This window comes from Aythya marila, assembly GCF_965140915.1.
Source record: "Aythya marila genome assembly, chromosome: 2".
Lineage (NCBI taxonomy): Eukaryota > Metazoa > Chordata > Aves > Anseriformes > Anatidae > Aythya > Aythya marila.
In genome coordinates this window covers 26,550,067-26,567,696 of record NC_139043.1, presented here as the reverse complement: position 1 = coordinate 26,567,696, position 17,630 = coordinate 26,550,067, and the positions used below count along the sequence as shown (strand labels likewise).

The 17,630-nt window shown below is 43.6% G+C and overlaps 1 protein-coding gene across 2 annotated transcripts in view; it reads left to right on the top strand.

Moving 5' to 3' along the window:
* Positions 1-17,630, top strand: part of SLC25A13 (solute carrier family 25 member 13) — a 97,184-nt gene that overhangs the window by 2,170 nt on the left and 77,384 nt on the right. The gene's annotated exons all lie outside the window — the stretch shown is intronic.

Sequence of the window (17,630 nt, the reverse complement as noted above, 5' to 3'; positions counted from 1 at the left end):
TCTTTAATGTGGATCACAGGGCCATGTAATTTTCACCACTGCTACTTAGTGTCATACAACTTATACAATGTTTATACAGTGTATAAGTTTTTATACCTATTACACATAAATGGCTTTTGGGAGCCTTTGGAAACATTTTCTGAAAATGTTTTGCAAAAAACTTTATTATTAATTATATTGGCACAAATTTCTAGTGAAAACTATAGTTGAGATGTTTCAGTAGACTTTTACCCCATTGATAACTAAATTATCAACCTAAGTACTGACTTCATTCCCTGAACTGCACAGAACACAGGCTATGTGGAAGACCTTTATGGTAGCACACGTATAGAGCAGCAAGGAACGTGTACACAGTGTCTCGTGCTTTATTTCTTCATTTTTGAGTGTTTAACAATGCAGGCGCAATGTTTTGTCTGCCCTTTAGTCACATCTAAAGAGGCAGGTTACATAATCTAGCTAATGCCACTTGCTATTCTCCCGGTGTGTGTCCTACAGCCAAGTTGGCCGTGCCTGCTGAGTGAATGTAAGCTGCCCGGGCTCGCACGCTGGTGCAGGGTGCTGGCCCTGGCAGCTGTATCAGGCATGTGCAAAGTGCGACTTGGTATCTTTTTAAAAGCCCTACTGCTTGTTAAAATATAAACGTATTTTCAGGGAGAGGTTCTGAGATAGTTCTTAATGAAACCTGTTCCCACACCTGATTTTCCCTTTGCTCCTTTGCAACTTTATCTGTTCAGCTTCAGGCCAGGGAGTGATATTTACAATGGGAGAAAGTATGCATGTATATATACGTATATATATAAACTTTATATTTCATAACCAACAAGCTACATTAAAAAGCTAAAAATTGTATTAAAGCAAATTCTGAACTTGATTAATTTCTGTAGACTCATTAAAGCTTAGAAACAGTAAAACACCATGGGCTTTGCATGAAAGCACTTGCTCACCATTAAACTTCACCTCTGCCATGGACAGCATGTGAATAAATTTCGGCATTTGTATTGAACCGCATAGTACTTATATAGGATAAGATCTTTAAGTACCGTGGTATCTCTCTCATTTTCTAATGTAATTCATTTCTGTGCATGCGTGAACTTTTATCCATTGGGCGCAAGCCGGTTGCCTCAATTGTCTAGAATGTATAAGTTGCTTGTTTAAAGATTACTGTCTTACCAACAAAGTGCAACGCAAATGTCACGTGCTAAAAAAAAATAGTTGTAAAATGACTGTTCGAGTACAGGCATGAACCTTACATCAGTATCGGGTGGGACTCCTTGCATGCTTAATTTTAAGTGCATGCATCAATCTGTTGAAGAGCTGAGTGCCTGACTGTCAAAAATACATCAGTAAGGAGGTAACACAAAGAGATTTGTTGCTGACCTTACCAACATGACGATATTGGGGATGTCTCTAATGCTGGGGAAAGAAGCTTTGTTATGCAGTTTGGGTATATTTAACAACTTATTCTCTTTCTGCTTGTGTTGGTTTTCTGTTTGTTTGTTCTGAACTGTTAACTATGGAAGCTGTGTCAGTGGAGTTACGTGTTGTTTCTGGTTACTGTCGTGTTTACTATTAAAGATCTTAAACCTTGTCATGTCAAAAGTAGTTAGTGCCCATCACAAACTCCCTGTGTCTCGTGGTGTTCACGTAGTCAGACGTTTATTTCCCCTGAGGACCCCAGTCACACGAGGTATGTCACCTTGACTGAGCTCACTGGAGCTCTGGGAAGGAGCGATGCCGCTGGCCCTGGCTCCTTAGGCCTTGGGGTCTGGATGAGCAGTGGCTGAAATACGAACACCATGGCAGTAAGATTCAAAAAGATTGCGATTCTAGACAATGCCAAAACTATTCGATGCTGTTGCAACCATGCCATAAGGGTTGTTTTGCTCTCATGGGTACCTAGCGTGTTCCTTTTGTGCATCATCCAGCTGCATCGTGCCTCTTCATTCAGCTCCTTCTCCCGTGCTCCTTTCCTCGTGCTAGCAGCAGGGTGGGATGTGTCTGGGAACGGGACGAATTCACTTTTCTTGCCCTAGATGATGCCATTCTTCCTCCAGCAAAATGGTAGTGCAGAATGGCATTGTATTGCATGTGGATTCAGTGGACGCTCAGAAGGAAACAGGGGAGGGAACCGAGCATCATGATGGGTGCTGTGTCCACGAGGGGAGTGCAGCCCCTTACAGACAGATGCCAGCCACCCAGCAAGGTCAACGAAATTGTGGGGGAAGGTGGCTGGTGAGTAAGGAGAGAAGCAGCTCTGTTTCCTGGAAGCATCACCGAGTCTGTGTACCGTAGGTTTAGTAGTGTCATGACACTTAATTGCATCGTGATCACTTTTTTGGTCATAATAGTGCAGTGTGAGGGCTAAGTGGAAGTTCCCAGTGCTGGTCTGTACGGGCCCAGCAGTGCTTGCTGTGTAGGTTAACCTTTTGGAGCTGTACATAAGCGTGTACATTCTTAAATTCTGTATGTAGCATGCATGATTCTCTCCCCTCAGAAAAAAAAGTGTATTATTATGCTGCTAATGACTTTTTGCTGTGCCTTGACTTCTTAAGGCACCAGAATTGGCCTGGTAAAGGGACACTAAATTTATGTGGGAGTCATGGTAACTTCATGCCTCTTCTAAGTGCAGACTAGCACACGTGATGACTGTGACAGAAAGGAAGAAGGAAGCAGGCGGCTTACTCTCCTTCCCCCTCCTCTCCACCATTCTTACGCATTTGGTTTCATTCGGTTTCGTTTACTGCACAGTTCTTTGCTCATGCCATTTACCCTCCTGGGGACAGCTTGATCCCACAAGGTGAGTTGTGAGACCCACTGGCAAGAATAATCCCAAGGAGGCAGCCACCCAGGGAGCGACTCTTCTGGAAAAAGTGCAGAGAGCTCCCTTCTGGGAGAGCAGTTACCCTGAAAAGGAGCTTTATTTCTTTGTTCCTTTTTTTTGTCTTAGATGTGTTTGTCTGTTTTATGTACTCCTGTTTTTTCCCCTTTCCTTTACCAGAGCAAGGTGGGGGCCAGTTTGTGGATTTGTGTCTTTCATAGGTGAAATGGGATCGCATGTTGCACCTGCTGGGGGTTTTAACACGTTCTTGAAACCTGCTCTTTTCCTTTCTGGTGTCTCTCTAAGAGAGCAATTGCAGCGTAACCTCACTTCCAGGATAGCTCTGGGAAAGTGCTGCTGGACCCAGCAGTTATGCATATACCCTCACGTGCATCTCTTCCCTTGTGATAGCCACTGGAAAGTATTTTAAGTTACCTGGATCCTGTCACACCAGGAAATGAACTCCTCTTCCTATGCAGCTTTGTGTCCCAGCAAGTTAGAGATGCTTTGCAAGGTGTGCTTCAAATGACACGTTAAAGGCATTCTCCCTGACCTTGTAATCTAGACACGCTTACGTCCCTGAATGATAACAATGTGTCTTCTGACCAGCTTGTTTAGGCCAATATCTATTTTATTTATCTATGTTGTCCAAGGACTATGACAAGGAGGTATGTGATACTGCGTTTCCTGGAAGATGGCATGAATGTGCTGCTTAATTTTAGCTTCAGTGTTGCTTTTGATCTGTGCAATTGCTGCTGCTTTGGCTATAGAACGGCTCGACAGCGCTGAACAGACCCTGTATGTTTGTGTGGCACCAAACCTGAGCTTGTGTAAGGCTGCTGGGCACTTCTGTGATAACGCTGTTTTGCTTTGAGCTGCTGCACAGCCTTCAGAAACGTAGCAGCCGATGTTTTTATGGTGCTAGATAACTGTAGCTAGTAAGATGTAAGGTTGCATAATTTCTGGTGCATTCCCCTTCTGGAAAGTATCTGTATCTCAGGCATTTGTAGGGAGATAAAGAGGTCCTTATAAAAATACTCTATCTTCGATTGCTTTGGAATAAAGCAATTTCAACCGAAGCTTTGTTAAAACACTTAAAGGAACACTGCAAATGCATTTTTCATAACATTTTAAAATAATTTCATGCTATTTACCATACCTTAGAAACGTGCAATTGCAATTATATTCTTTACCAAAAATGTTACTCGGCCTGCACAAAACCCAGTGTGTTAAAGGATGAAATTGCTCATAGGGAGTGGGTTGTTGGCATTTTTCTTTCTCTTTAGAGAGAGGAGGAGAAAAAAAAGAAACATTTGAGAGAATGGAGGTGTGCACACATGTACAGCAAACTACATACATTTAGAGAAGAAAGAGGAGAAATAGAGCTTGTCACAAGGCTGACAACGACAAACTCCTCTTGCTGGATACTTGTGAGGTGCCTCAGCTCGGCTGCTGGAGCCGTGGTTTTGGTGTCCTGCAGCCTGTGGTGCCCCGTGAGGACTGCTCCCTTGCTGGCTCAGTCTTGGGGTCTCCCTGCAGCTCTGCCTTGCTCACGGGCTCACCTCTAGGGCCTGTGAAAACCAGAGCCTGGAACTGAGGCACAGAATGCCTTTTGGCCTTCTCTAGATCAAGACCTCCACACCTCACTGTTAGCCATTTGGCTTTGGCAGGAGAATTAGGAAACCTATCGGAGGCGTGCAGGACCAGGTATCAGCAGCAGGCAGCGTGCTGAGTAGTGGGCATCTCAGCTAGTGGGGGGGAATAACAAGATAAGGACCTCGGAGGAAGATCCTCAAGCAGCAAGCCGTACGTCTCTGCCTGAGGCAGGGCTGCTGCCTGGTTAGCCACACGAGGGCTGGGGGAGCAGGCCAGGACCCGCTCAGCTGCTGGTGGTGGGGGCACCCGGCTGGGAGGGGAGGTTTGGTTCTCCGGTGCCACCAAGCTTCTGCATTTTGCATGCCTGGTGCCTGGGCCTGCCACGCTTTCGGGGGGCTGCTGTGCGTGGTGCTTGGCTCGGTTTTGGCAGCGCCGGCGGGACGTGCCCCACGCGCGGCTCCTGGCTGGCTCCTGACATGGCCGCCCCTGCGCTGTGGCGCTGCCGGCTCTGCACGCTCCTGGGGCTTTGGCAATCCTGAAGGTCTTAAAACCGCATTTTGGCTCGTGGATGGACCATGTTTTGCATCATGCTCTGACCGGTAGCGGAGGGTGCTAATGGGCCTGGCCCTCGGGGGCTGAGCAACATGGATTTTGCAAATAGTCAACAAGCGTTTGATTTGGGGAGAGAGTGCTGAGGTGGGCAGGCTTCTGGCCAGACAGCAAAACCTCTCAAAAACATTTTAAAAATCATCTTAGTGTCATCACTGCCATGTGGTTTAGGAGGTTGTCAGTTCGTTTTTGGAGCCCTCAGCTAAGCTGGCCCAGGCCTTGGGGCCTGGTTCATCGCCTGGCAGTGCCTCCGCACTGATGCCGGCACTGAACCCGTGGTGGCCCTTCTGCCGGTGGGGAGGTGCCCCTCGGCTGGCTGAGGCACCTCTGTGCTTCCCGAACCTCCAGGCCATGGTGTTTTACGAGCCAGCCTAACCCTGAAGCTGCCATTCGCCTTGGATGTTATTACTAGGCACTTAGTAGCACAAGTTGGGTAATGTAAGGTACCTGTTTGGTTGGTTGGTGGTGGTTTTTCTTCAGCTTGCTTTAGGTCAGATCTGCTCCCTAATACAGCTCACAGTAAAACAGCACAGAAATGAGAAGGATTTTTTTTTTTATATATATTTTTAAACCAAAATTAGGTCTGTCCTGTTTTCTGTGAATCAGGCAATTCATTTGTTGACAGCCCTGATGAGGTAACTGTACAGGTGCCAGGGCTTTTTTCCCTTAACGTGAGATGCACAGGGCAAGAATGCAGACCCAAGGATGTAATGGTAAGTTCTGCATGGACAAAGCTGAGGCTGTCACGAAACTAGTTGCTTAGCTCATGTCCCTAGCATTTAGCTGAATGCCAGTGGGCAACAATCAGACTAAATCTTTAGAAGAGCAAAAGTAAAAAAATGGAACTGAAACACCAAGAAACTTTCCATTTAAACATTTATATTAGTTTCTTTGGAAGTCTTTTGTCCCATTTTCTCTCTGTAGCCCAGTAACTGCACTCACAGGAACATGTTGAAAAGGAAAATTTTGACGTGAATTTTCCACAGAAGCAAAAATAAAAAACAAGACTGCCCTTGTTGCGTTTTTTTTTGTTTTGTTTTTAAGGATGTCTCTCTGGTTGGCTTATTTATATATTCGAATGTGAAGTGACTTTGCTGTGGAAGGAATAACTACTGCCTTTTAGGCAAGTTTACAGCTGCATTTCCCTTGATTAGCCTAGTGGGTTCCTACACATTTTTCTGACAGTGCTGATCAGCTCTAGCTCAACACCGAGGGAAATATCACACAGAAGACGACCGGTGTTGTTTTTTTTTCCCTTAGCTTGGTAGTTGTTGAAGTACTGATACACCTTTGAATTGGTAGACACTGTGACCTCTTCTGAATTATCCATAATAAAACGTACAAAGGTAAAAATTAAAACTCTAGTTACAATGAGGCTGGGTTTTAGGTTACTGCTGCCTTTGTGACAGTGCACTCCACATACCCTTGGTCCCACTCCCTGCCACCCCCGTGTTAGCATAACTATTTGCTTTGTTCATCCCTTCCACAGGAGCCCCAATCTCAAAAACTTTGGACCAGGGCTGAAGGGAGGGGAGGTGTGTGTCCCTCTGGGAGTTTGTGCTGGGAGATGTTATGGGAAGGGAGGCACAGCCCTGTCCATGGTGTTTAGGGCTCTGAATCATCAGGCTGGCAATATAAGCCTTTTGGCTTGTACCAGCTGATATTTACATAGGCATTATTGCTAGCTGTTTCTTGGATTCTCTTTAGGTACTTTTATTTGCTTTCTGGTTTTGTCTGGTTTTAGATCTCCAGGTTTTGTTATTGTAGCTTTTTTTTATTTATCATATCGTAGTTAGAAAGCTGCTGTCCCCGCAGCAGCCTTTCTAGTGCCTGTCAGCCTGCTCTCCTCGTCAAGCAGTTGAGTTTACTGAATTTAGATGTAGGTTTTTTTTTGGGGGGGGGGGGATCTGGGACTTTTGATTGCTTTTGCACCAAAATGTTAGCTGTGGAAGCTGAGGTGAACCCAATTTTGGTTCTCACCCAAGCTCTTGATCAAGCAGTGCCGAAATAGCCTCTCCTTTTCAGTAGCTGTAGATTTTTGTATGAGCCTATCTCGTCTCCTAGGCCTTTCCAAATTTTCAACATTCTTGCTGTTAATGGTCCAGGTGGCTCTGGTGGCAACGAACAGGACAGATAACCACCCTTGAAAGTGTTACTTCTTGCTCCACAAGCAGTCCTTATGACAGGCTTGAAGACTTCTCAGCCATTTGAGTACTGTTTGAATTACTACTCTGGTTAAAACTAGGATAACATAGAAGAAAAAAAAAAAAAAGCTGTTAACACTGCATCTTACTGCATAGTTTAGTTAATTCTGCTGTGTTGTGGAGGGAAGCACACGGAGGTATGCCTGTCTTCATTCAGGCATGTAGGATCATCTGCTTTTTGAAGTGCGGTGCTTCACTGAGCACAGATAAAGGCTGCGCTGCTCCAGCACCTCTGCTCTAAATGTTGGCTCTCTGAGAAGTACCAGCAAAGCCGGTATCAGGTAAGCAGGGAGGCAAGCAGTACAGCATAAATTGAAGATGAGTCGCTGAAAAAGTGACCTTTTTGAAGCACATTAAATGCTTTTTAACCAGTGTACCTCATTGTCCCAAAGGTGCCAGAGCACAGATAGACTGACCTGCTGTGGGGTAGGTTTGGGTAAACCAGCAGCAATAATCCTAGAACCGTAGTTACCCCTAGAACTATTGGTGGTCTTCCGTTCAAAACAAAAATATTAAGATACCTCTTAATTAGAAATTTAAATAAATATATTTTTTCAATCTTTAGGTCCGACTGTAAATCAGTCCATGTGAAAGTATTATACCCTCAAACTCTTAACATCTAGTTTATAAATATATATATATCAATATAAAAACTTAAAGGCTTTTAAGGACTATTTTTGCAGTTATGGGGACATACCAGAACAGTAATATATGCGCTTTGTACAACCATGATTTTGATGTCCTTTACGATTAAGGCAATCGAAGAATTGTAAGGAGCAGCCATCAGTCCAAAGCTAGAGCACAGAAGAAGGTGCTGTGTGGCTGGATGACCATCGTTATTTGCCAGCCTTATAAGTAGGTAGCTGATGTTTTTTCTTCCTCCTCCTTCGGAAGCATCTATATTAGTGTCCTGGTGTATTAAAGCATTGGCTGTAGAGATATACAGCCACTAAGGAAATGTAAAGCATAATATCGCAGAGCAGTTGTAAAGCTGCGGAGGGAGGGAATGGGGTATCAAAGGCTGAATTTTTCTGATACAGCTGAACAGATTTATCTTAAATTGAAAAGTCTAGAAGGATGAGAATAGCAATATGTTGTATTTGAATTCAATTTATTTCCCCAATACAAATTATTCTTCCCGCCCATTTCTGACACTGTAATGATGTTGACACTTCATAAGTTAAAACCCATAAGAAACTGATTAGGTGGAGTTCAGGTTTGTTGTGTAAAATTCTGTTGGAACACTGATTTCTCCAGCTTTGTGCTCAATTTTATATTTATCTTTTCACATAATTCAGTTTCTGCAGCTGACTGTTACCTGATCTTTATTCACTGAAGATTTTAAAATGTTCTTTCCTGGAACCGAGCTTCATTTCCATCTGAGAGAATAAGTTTAAACTCCTCACAAAATAGAAGGTTCAAAGAAGGCTCCTTGGCAGGTTGGAGTCTTTTTTTAGTGCCGGCTTTGCAAGGAGACGAGGAGAGAACAACATCTAGCACGCTCTGTTCTTTTGTTTTTCTTTCTGGCATTGCACACTGGGAAAAAATATCTATAGATCTGAGAATATGGAGTCATGGAAGGGCACACATTTTTCTACCTTCTTCCTGATAGTGTTTGCATACTGCCTGAAAGTGCACTTAGTCAACAGCGGAGGATGCTTTCACGAGGATGATCCTGAGCCAAATGCCAATCATCCCGCCAGTAGGAGGAAGAAATTGTAATTGTCTTCATATTTAAGTTGCTGGGTTTTATCCCAACTTCTCTGAACTCTCTCAGCCAATAGAACCGTCAGGTTTTTTTTTTTTTTCTTTTTTCTTTTTTTTTTCCAGTCAATGGATATTTAATTCTGGGAAGTTAGCAAATGTGCCCATTTAATCTAAGTAAAGCAGTAAAGTAGAATAATTCTTGTAAGGAATAAATTAGAGCAAATTATTCAGTGTTGGAGTAGCTTGAGCTGCATCTGACTGCATCTTTCATCAAAGACTGAGAGCTTTGCAGTTAATCAAAATGCAGGTACCATCTCCAAAACAGCAAAAGCCATCAGCAGGATCACGACACACAAATTCTATGTCTGTGCAAGCCACTCTGGCTGGGAGGTCTGCATTCAAACGTGTGCGTGGTGCCTCCAAATCCAAGTGTGCATATAAATATGTACAACGTGCGTGTATGTGCATAGCGCAGCCCCCTCAGGCCTCCTGCACTGAGAAATGAGAATATGAGGTCTTCTGCCTTATTATTTCTTTCCATTTCTGTGCAGTTGTGCTGTGGCAGCTTCTTAGCTGAGTCTCTGGATGGGTGTGTGATGTTACAGAGCAGGAGAGGGACTAGGATTTGCCAGCTCTCAGCAGCAGGGCAGGAGGCTCCCTCCCGAAGGAGCTGATTGAGAGGCAGGTTGTGCAGCAGCAGCCGAGCATTATCATCTGTCCCTTGCTCTGTGACTTTCCTGTCGCATCCATCCATCGCACGACCTGTTACCTAGGTCTAATTTGGGGACGGAAGAAAATAGGTCTGAAAATTAACATCGCTGAGCAAACAGCGGGCCATTTGTTGGTGTAGTCATCTTTCTGTGCCTTGCAAACATGACCCGGGTCTACTCTTCCCCGAATCCCTGGCTACTAAAACCTCTTGGTCACGTGCTCTGTGATTGTAAGGCTTTATCATGTTTGACAACTCCTGCTTGGTGGAACATCACTGATTTAACAGAGCTTTGGCAGAAGAAACCTTTAAGCAAGGCACCGAGTCTGAAAAGCCATTAGGAAAAAAAGCGGTATGTAAAAATACCGTGTCTGGCTGATTCCTGCTCCCAGCCCATTGTGCAGGCTGAATCTGACTAGAGAAATCTTCACGTGTTTAGGGGAAGAAATTTTTGAATAATTTCGCATTTCCATTAAAATAGTTTTTGTCACTGACATCAAGTCAGCCTTCCTCCTCCCTGTCACTTCACCTGTCTAACGCTGCTTGCCATTGTGTGTCAGTCTAACTGGAAGCTACTTTGTGAAGATCATGAATTAGTCCCATGTTGATGCTGTACAAAAGGAAGAAAAACATGGCAACAACAAACTTCCTGCAGTTGCTTTTAACTCCATTCACACGCCTGAATCTCTTGATCTGCATCTTTTCTCTCAAGATTGACTGGTGGGAAGCAGTGGGTGCGGTCCTTCCTGCTTTCGGATGCTGTACTGCAGAAGTTTTGGACTTCTCCTTTCCTCTCAGAGTAAAGAAAATGAGAGTAACCCTAACCTCTTTTGATGCTCCTGTAGATTCAGTATTTTGGTTATGAGTAACCCAAACCAGAAGACATAATTCTGAAGTGTGTAACCATTCAACTCAAATACTGCATAATTAATGCAGCAATTAAAGCTTCCTTATTTTATATGCCATTGACAAGGATGGTAAACCAGCTTTTTCCTATTTCTTGCGGATGTGTGGGGAGGGAAAGAGGAGAAGAGGGAACTGCTGAAAAATGATGGAAACAGCATAGTATGGAGAACAAGACTTTCAAATGCATTATTTTCTGTTTTAGACAGTTTTATACACAATTGCTGTCTGCAGTTCTTGTATGGCTTAGAAAGCATGGGGGTGCTTTGTCCTGTGTGTGACCCAGAGTTTGATTAAATATAAAGTCATATCCTGACGAACAAATGAATCTACAATAAAAACTAGTGTAAGGTCTCCTGGCTATTCTGTTCACTGTTTGAAGGCTTCCTGGGCTGACACAGTTTGTGAAAGCCGTGAGGAGTAATCACGGTTTGATCACCCAGTGCTTTCATGAGGCAGAGCATCAGTTTTTGCTTTTCTAAGGCCTGGATCAACTGGCCAGAAAGGTTATTTGGGAGTTTTACCACGTTCACGTCAGTCAGTGGTAGAAGAGAACCACACCGTTGCATTCTCTCCCATGTTTCATCTTGTATTTTTAGATTTTAGTTTAACTGCAGTGTTAAAGAAAAAGGAAATCCTTTTCTCGACAAATCAAAATGATTTAATTAATTTTTTCTCTCTGCTAAAGATGCCTGTGTGAAAGTAATTTTAGGATTTTTTGTTTTGTTTTTATTTTGTTTCCTGTCTTTAAATCAGAGTACTCGGTTTGACATCATCATGATTTCCACAGCAACCAAATGATCTCATAAAAATACTGTGATGTGACTGTGCAGCACAAGTAAATGTAATGTTTTAATGGAACAGCTGTTGCTTTATGCAAATATATGTAATAACAGAGACTCGCTGAGGAGAAGCCAAATCATGCAAGCTAAAATCAGAATTGATTCTAATTAAAATGGATTAAAATGCTGGAAATGTTTCCCTAGTTTCTTAAGGAGAAATGAGAGGTTTTGAGTTGTTGTCAGGTACCTTACAACTATTGCAAATTTTGTAAAGTTATTGTGAACTTTTTGATAATTTTGGCCAAGTTGCTGCAAGCCAACAGTGGATCAACCTTTGGTAATACAATATCTGCCTTATGTGACTGATTTAGATCATCTGATATTCACATGTGAACCTGAAAATTATTTCCAAGTACACTTGTTAGTAGCTGGAGCCCTCTGTGCAGGCCCCTATCAAGAAGGAAGGTCACATTCCCACTGTAGCCTGTAGCAGCCGTGTAACCTGCCAATATTTAAGCAGCACGTTTGGTTATGGTTAATACTGAAGATTCTTGTTTTCTTTTTCCTTCTCATATTTCAGTAGCATGGTGTTATTATTTGCCCAAGTACCTGTTGGAAGGCTGCTGCTATTTTTCTTAGCTATGAGGAAAGGTTCCTGACTACAGGACTGAAGGTTTTCTTTGACTCCCATCCTTTACAGCCTTCCATAAGTTTGCTTTGTGCATGTGGTGCTGTCTGTTTCCATTACGCAGTTGTCTTTTGTTCTTTTACAGAGTGTAGAACTGGATCCATGCATACACAGGGATTCATGCCCACTCCCACACCCTTCCCAGCTCTCCGAGCTACTGAGGTGTAGCATTTTGAATAGAGTTGAATAGATGGATGTGGTTATAAATAGGAGCTTGGAAAGTGAACTTCTGTGTTCAAAGAAGAAAACACAACACTGAAACAAAATACATTTACCTGTCAGTTATTCCTGCATAATTCCTGTCACACAATTATTAGTCAAGGCATGAAATGTATAGGAACTGTTCTCCAGCTCATCGCCTCTTGCAGGTACTCACGAGTGTGAAGTCACAAATAACAGCAGCTACTCTCGCAACACCTTCAGCTCGACCTCTCCAAAAGTTTATAGCCACATCCATGTAATGCTTTCTTATTTCTTTATAATCATGAGATTACGAGTTACCTAAAAGCAGAGCATTTTGTGTTGACACCCCTCTACGGCGCTGCTGTCCCTGTGTGTTGTTTTCTTCAGAGAGCAGCAGGTTCTCGTTTGTGGCTGTAAAACAGTTCTGCCAGCTCACAGAGACCTTGTGTCACGGCATAACCTCCGCAACACTGACAGTCGGGAGAGAAAAGCCAGGAGAAACCTCTCGAAACACTGTTTGGGGTGTCTGTGGATGCCCTTGTTCTCTGGCAAAACACAGAGGGCTGAGGGCTGGGTAAAATTCATGTTGCCCTAATAGTCTGCCACTTCTCCTTGTTGATTATTGAGTGGTATTGGTGTCTATTTTTCTGCTGCTTCCAGGAACTTGTTTTGGTCTTGCTGTTACACTGGAGAATTTTGCTACCCTTTTTGTCTTTGGGTTAAAAGTTCTTTGGGTTTATGTTCCTGCTCAACATAAGCCCATAAGCATGAGCTTTACCTCTAGGAAATAAATTGCTAGTGCTGGGATAACTGCTGCTGGGAGCTGAACGTGAGGCTGGTGTCGTCCTGAGCTTATGGTCAGTGCACTGGTTGTGCAATGGCACTGTTGTAAGCCAACAAGCCCTGGGAGAACCAAAAGGTAAAGTCTATGAACTGGACTGAGGGAGCTGCCAAAGACATGTTAGCAGGCTGATATTTGTGATGCTTGGATGTGCCTCCAGTTCTGAAAGGTGTAAGGAAGCGAAAGGGAAGCAAAGTCACAGTATTAGCATCCATCATGTATCATTCACATGTGTTGAGCAGGAGAAGGGGATTTTTGAAAAACACATGTGAGTTGATGAAAAGGTCACTTGACCACTATCATTTGGAAACAAACAGGTTGTTTTTATTGAAGAACCCCCAATATATCTCATGTGCAATTACTGCAGTTGTTCAAGTGAGCAGTGATCTCTAGTTTAAGAGTCAGTGAGATATATTAATAGTACGTAATGCCATAATAAAACAGCTTGCTTGTGGATCTTTGGATTGCAATACTGAAGTAAAAACGTGTTGTAGAAGAGGTATGAGACAATTTGGGATACTGCTTTGAGGAAGAAGATGGACTGATGAGCACTTTATGGTAGGTGGCGAAAGTGGTGGAAGAGCTGACCTTTCCCTCCTAGCAACACGAAAAGTTGAAGAGAGATTTCATTTATTCATAGAGTTGTTTTCAGCTTCAGTTTCTTGCCGTAGCATAGTGCTTCACCTTGTATCACAGGAATTACAGCAATTACTTCGTTGTCCTAGTCCGAAGGCTGCCTACCAGCTTATAGTCCGGTTTGTTCCTAAGTATATCGTCTAGTATGTGCTTAAATTTTGAAGCAGATAGTACAGGTTGCAGTGTGATGCTTGTCCCTTTTGCTAAACGTTTTTGCTGAGCAGTGACTGTGCCTAGCTATTTTTACCTTAATATTGGGCCAGCTGTATGGTCCATCTGTTTTTCAGGCCTTTAATTAAGAAATCTGTAGAAGTACACAGTCTAGATGCCTTTTAACAAAGAAATAATTAACTATTCTTTGAAATTCTTATACTAATTTTCCATAAGGTATTTCCTACTCCCACCTCTGTTTCTGGACCTATTTGGAAGCATTTGAGGAACTGGACAAGTTCTGTATTTGCAAGGTGACGAGAATTTTCCTGGGTGTACGTAATTGTGTGTTGGTCCCCTGATCGGTTTGTATCTAAAAACACTATCGTTTATTGGGAATGTCCTTGTGCAAGAACCAGCTTACAAACAAGCCAGCTGCAGTAGCTTTGGGACTTTGAAGGTAGGATCAAAGGTAGCAGGTAATTGCCCAATAAAGTAGATCTGCTGGCTTTGATGCACTTGGGGAAGTGAGGCTTCCACTTACCATCGTGCAGAAGCTGGACTGGGCATTGTCCAGAGATTTGTAATTGTGACAGGCTGAAGATGGACGAGAATAGTTTGAGATTGAGATTTGCTGTCTCTATCAGCTAGCAAATTTTTTTTCTCCTTTAGCACGGTGGGAGGTAGGCTCAGCACAACTCTGGTTTCAGGAGCTTTATTCAGTAGCTCTGCATACCAGATCAGCCTGTAGAATCCAAGAAGACTTTGTTGATTAGTGTTAACAATTATTTTTCTTGGCTTCATGGTCCACCTTATGCGTTACTAGACAAAGGAATACAGTAACTGCTACTTGGATTGGTAAACCTACGCTTCTGCAGAATATAACTGTAAGCCCAGTATGTTCAACTGTGAGGATGAAAGCTGTTTTTAGAAAATAATATTTTTTGTCTCAAGGCTGACCATGTTCTCACCGATCAGACTGAATGCAATAGGACTACCTGCCTAGTACTTATCAGCTTCTCTGACTTTCCTTCTTACCCTAACCCTTGAGTAGATATGCCAAATGCTGATTGTATTTTCCTAGGAGAGAGATGCAGCGTGCTATGAAGGAGGTCTGGCAAGAGGGTCGCTTTGATCCGGCGTGCTGTGCCAGCTCTCTTTGCAGTTGTCTGGTTCCCTGCTCAGTGAGTTGGTCCACATCTTGCCTGCAGACTTCCCAGTACTGCTGAACTCTGCACAGATGGCTTTCCATTTCAGATCACAGACAAGTCCTTTTCCTTGGAGTCTGTGCAGAAAGAATGACAGTGCTTTTATTGAGGTGAGAATAGGCAGAAGCGTGCTGGGCTAATGGAAAAGGATGACTGGGGAAGCTGAAATAGGAAACAGTGCCCTGACAGATGTTGGTGCGGAATACTTACACAGTATTAATAGACTTCTAGTGTGAATTCAGACTTGGTGAGTAGCTGCATTTTACCCGGTTTCTGATATTCCAGTCACTCATTTAAACAAGAACGTAAGGTCAAACCCTGGCTTGATCTCCTCTGGAGCTGCAGATTTTGAGTGTATATGTGCACTTTTAGCCAGAAGGAAAGGTTATGATGAGCTAATCTGACCTCTTACATCAACTGGGCCACATGTGTTTAAGTCTTACAGGTGGACTCAATAACTTGTGAGGAAACCGAAGAATATCTCGAGAAGACATGAGGTTTCAATCTTGGCTTGAGGACTTTTAGTGGTGCAGAGTACATCATGTTCTGCAGTCATGTTTAAGAATGGAAGTACTTTTTAAAAAAAACAACTCTAATTTCAACATGATGCTACCAGAGTCTGCGATCATTTCTTAGGCCTTTCAGCAAACATCTCCCAGTACGTGCTTGTAGATAGCGTGCTCCAGAATTAATTAGACTGAGCGTGGCAGTGAGGCAGCCCTGCCACAACTCCAGTTCTGTGCTTGCAGCCCTGAAAGCCAGCCGTAACCTGGACTTCATGAAAAGGAGCGTGGCCAGCAGGGTGAGGGAGGGGATTCTGCCCCTCTGCTCTGCTCTCCTGAGACCCCACCTGGAGTGCTGCTTCAGCTCTGGGGCACCCAGCACTGGAAGAACGTGGGCCTGTTGGAGCAGGTCAGGAGGAGGACCACGAGGATGCTCAGAGGCTGGAGCACCTCTCCTGTGAAGACAGGCTGAGGGAGCTGGGGTTGTTTAGCCTGGAGAAGAGAAGGCTCCAGGGAGACCTTACAGTGGCCTGCCAGTACCTAAAGGGGCCTACAGGGGTGATCTTTAAGGTCCCTTCCAACCCAAACCACTCTATGGTTCTCTGAAAATGGACTGAAATTAAGATCCATGTGCAATGAGTCCAACAATATGAACAGCTCAAGGGTGTAAATCAACCTGGGCGTTGCTGTCCCTCACTGAAAGAGCTTTCCCTCTCTCTGTGCTCCCTCTGTCTCCCTTTGCTGAACAGTATTGCAAATGGAAGAGCTTAGGCATTTTTAGTTCTGTTCTTACATTGTGTGTGGCGTACAGTGCTGGCTGGTTCTTCTTACCTTTCATGTATCCACCTTAGGAATGAAAATCCCTGTTGATGTTTTCTGATGTTTCTGCCCAGTCCCCTCTGCAGCATGTTCTGACTTTGCTATAATTCCTGTATGCTGTGTTGTCTTTCTCTTTTTTTTTTTTTTTTCTTTTTAATAAATGTCAGTTGTTGGAGAGCTTTCTTCACTAAACTAAAAAGTAAATTTTTTTTTCAAGTGTTAATGTCTGTTACAAAACATCTTTTTGTGAAGAGCAACAGCAAACCTTATTTCCCTCAGGCCTGTTCTGTCAAATGCCTCCTCACACAATTAAAGAGATGTCACGTCTATCAGCTCATAGCTGGATTTGGCTTTATGGTGAGAAAACAGAGTAAGATAGATACCTTGTTCCAGTAACAAAACATGTCATGTAAGACCGGCTGTGTGGATGTTGAAACATCACCTGAAGGAGCAGCAGCTTGTGCCTGCGGGGCAGTTCTGCTCAGCTGCTCGCAGAACCAGGAGCAGTTTTCAGAGTGGTCCTGAAAGCAGTGCTTTGACCTTGTCCAGAAGGGAAATCTGCTAGCAACGTGCGGCATCAGGATCAGTTCTTATGTCTGTGTGTGCAGCCTGAGCTTAGCCCACAGTTGATGTGGATGGAAAGCTGAATTCACTATTTCTCTTAGCACTGGTAGAGCTGCATTTGCACCAGCCTTTCTGAGCTGGGACATCATGGAGGATCTTTTCCTTGCTTGGGGCCACACGGACCTTTCAAAGCAGCAGCTGGTGGATGATGCACTAACAACCCCATTATGGAGAGGTAGCCATCCCCTTCCTCTCCTGTTTCCCAGGAAATAGGAAAATGTGGAAATGGGCTGCGGGAAGTGCAGAGAAGCCATGGTCTGCAGCCACTGCTTGGGCCTCTGTGCATTCACTGACCTGAGCAGATGGACCATAAGCATGTTTTTGTCTCGAGTTTCCCAAGGTTGTTGATTAAAGTGAAATCAAAACAAAAATGAGTGGAAGTAAAATTATCAGCATGTACCCTTTTCCTTTGGTCTTCTCATCCTTGCTTTCTTTATGCTTAGATTTCTGGGACAGTGTAAAACTTTAAGGTGGATGAAAAGTGGTCCTGATAGTATTTTTAATAGATACAGATGTTTGAGGTGTCTTCTGTTTACCCATGTAGAGGTAAGATTCAGTGCTGCAGCAGTATAGAAATGCTGTGGGTTTTTTTTCCCTCCACAAAGCTCCCAATTGCTCTAGAGTGTTGGATTTTTGCAAATGGGGTTAAA